General features: G+C 39.6%; 1 protein-coding gene across 1 annotated transcript in view; it reads left to right on the top strand.

Annotated features, from left to right (window-relative positions):
- The window catches only part of LOC138945378 (uncharacterized), an 8,572-nt gene extending 7,175 nt beyond the window's left edge, over window positions 1-1,397 (top strand). Inside the window, exon 7 of the mRNA XM_070316805.1 lies at window positions 1,341-1,397. The gene's annotated coding sequence lies outside the window, so the exon portion shown is untranslated. The remainder of the gene's footprint in view (window positions 1-1,340) is intronic.
- Window positions 1,398-2,707: the final 1,310 nt, after the last annotated feature.

The raw sequence follows: 2,707 nt of genomic DNA, 5'->3' as shown, positions 1-2,707 counted from the left end.
CAAAAGCATGTGTGAACGTGGGAGTTTCAGCCCATGAACGAAGAAGAAGAAGAGAAGGATTGATAACTTATTTGTATTTTTGACTAAAATATGACATTTTTAGTTTTGAGACGAGCATTGGGCTTTGCCTTAGCCGCTAGGGTCGGTGTGACTCACACCTCTTCCTATCAGTCTACCTTGAAGGCGAGGACAGATGTCCAGAACAACGCGGTGCAGTTTGCTTGAATGAGGGTGCAGTGACTGACTATTAGGGTTTAACGTCCTCTTAGACCAACTGGTCTATATTGGGACAGGTATTGGTAATACGTTGAAGATACGGTGTGATACTTTGATTCGAACAAGCCCGCTGTGGCTGTCTTCTTCGACACACCAGCATTGGGTTTGTCTCGTCAAAGTATCGAAATACGATCATGATAATCGGAGACGAGAGATGATGCATGCGTGTCTTCGTGTTTTCCAAGCCCTGAGACTTTTGCTGTGAACGTGGGATCTTTTTCGTGCGCATGTGTGCACACGGGGGTGTTCGGACACCGAAGAGAGCCTGCACACAGTTGACTCCGAGAAATAAATCTCTCGCCGAACGTGGGGATCGAACCCACGCTGATAGCGACCAACTGGCTACAAACCCAGCGCACTACCAACTGAGCTACGTCCCCGCCCAAGGGTGCAGTGTTCTGTATAGAACCTAGGCGCGTCAGCCGCGACGGTGCGTGAGCTATACATTGGCGGATACTGCGTACACGGCACTGTAAATATTCCGCTTCCCTTTATACCTCTGACGCCACCTTCCATCCTACCGTTGGTCTCATAACTAGTTTACACAGATCGAGACAGTCAGTGTTCCTCAGAGACCGTGCCAGCGTTCGAGGTGAACAGTGACTGTCGAGTTCTGTGTCAAATGTCATATTTTGGTCAAAAATACAAATAAAATGTATCTATCGATCCAATTTAGTGTGAACTCCTTTTTGATTTTACGACTGACCGCAAACAAGCATGCACTCTTTTGAAGTCTCAGTCAGACGCCTACATTTGCTGTATTTAATCTTTTGTTTACGTATTGGGTTTAGTTAATGATAAAGTCCCATCTTCCTTAGACCAGTACGTTTTAGGCCAAAGGTTCGTTTGAAAAGCAAAAATAAAAACAGAAAATGACAATATCACAATAAAAGCGAGTTATTTTTTAATTTTTGTTATCATTTTACTCTGCATGAACAGTAGAGAAAGTGTAACAGCTGCTTTATTGATGAGATACATGAACATGTTTTAATTATGTTTGTGCTCAAATAATTATTACCATGTGCAACCTTCGGAACATCATTGCTATTATTTTCTTTTTGCAGCCTGCGGATTCCCTTCATGTCAAAGAAACAAATAAACGGCATGGTTTAAAGCTGGAACGACCTTTGCTGTGTGTGTGTGTGTGTGTGTGTGTGTGTGTGTGTGTGTGTGTGTGTGTGTGTGTGTGTGCGTGAGTGTGTGTGTGTGAGTGTGTGTGTGTGTGTGTGTGTGTGTGTGAGTATATATATATATATGTGTGTGTGTGTCCGTATGTGTCCGTGTGTCCGTATGTGTGTGTGTGTGTGTTTGTTTGTGTGTATGTGTGTCCGTGTGTGTGTGTGTGTGTGTGTGTCCGTGTGTGTGTGTATGTGTGTGTGTGTGTGTGTGTGTGTGTGTGTGTGTGTGTGTGAGTGTGTTAGCAAGTTAGAGTATAGGGAATTTTCCCTGGCGCAAACAAGCAGGCAAAAATGTTATTTGTTCTAATTTGTTTTTAGTTTCTTTTACCTAAAGACAAACGCCGCAAATAAAAACAGCAATAAAGAAGAAAAAAAACATACAAACAACTGATCCCTGCAACTAAGGAACACAAACATACCAACAAGGAAAACAACAACAACAAAAACAACAACAACATTTCACAGTGTACACGTTCCGGTCGAGAATAAAAGCTGGTTCTTGTGTATGACTGTGTACGTAAGTGTTAGTTAGAGTGCCTTGGACAATGATGAGCATATGAGCTTGCGGCGATCATCCCTTTTTTGAGGATGAAAGTCGCTTGTTCATTTCAATGCTTGTTATTCTTTCAGGCGTCAAGAGAAAGGTTCCGTATAACTCTCGCTTACTCCATTACTCTTGTTGTATGCATAAAGAGCGATTACTTCCCTTTGGCTATTATTTTTTTTTTTTTTTTTTTTTTATGTTTTTATTTTTATTTTTTTTAATTTTTTTTTTTTGACCTCAGTTGCATGCAGGCTGCTTCAACCCTTCCTTGTTTTCTTCTCTCTTTTTTCTTTCCTTTTTTTTTTTTTTTTTTTTTTTTTTCTTTTTTTCTTCTTTTTTTTCTGTCTTTTTTTTCTTGTAAATAGGCGGTGAGCATCCTTCTTCATTGGTCTTTTTCTTCTTTTTTTTAACTCCAACATAGAGGTATATTACACTCACGAGACATGGACATTTTCTCTTTACAATGGAAATATTCCTTATATTTACAAATCAAATTTTCTACTTAATATTTGAAACTCGAAAATTACGAACACTGATCCCTGACAAGTTGTCTTTCTAAAAATACTAATACACATTTTCCCAATTAATATTACGTGATTTACAAAATTTCTCATCTTTTTACAACAACTTGTGTCTTGATAGCCAAATATTATATCCTGCATCTTAAAATTAACCCTCAATCCAGCCTTTTCCTCTATCCAGTTTTCTA

Source organism: Littorina saxatilis, linkage group LG13 (genome assembly GCF_037325665.1).
Source record: "Littorina saxatilis isolate snail1 linkage group LG13, US_GU_Lsax_2.0, whole genome shotgun sequence".
Classification (NCBI taxonomy): domain Eukaryota; kingdom Metazoa; phylum Mollusca; class Gastropoda; order Littorinimorpha; family Littorinidae; genus Littorina; species Littorina saxatilis.
The sequence above is the reverse complement of the archived record's forward strand: the minus strand, read 5'-3'. Positions and strand labels throughout refer to the sequence as shown.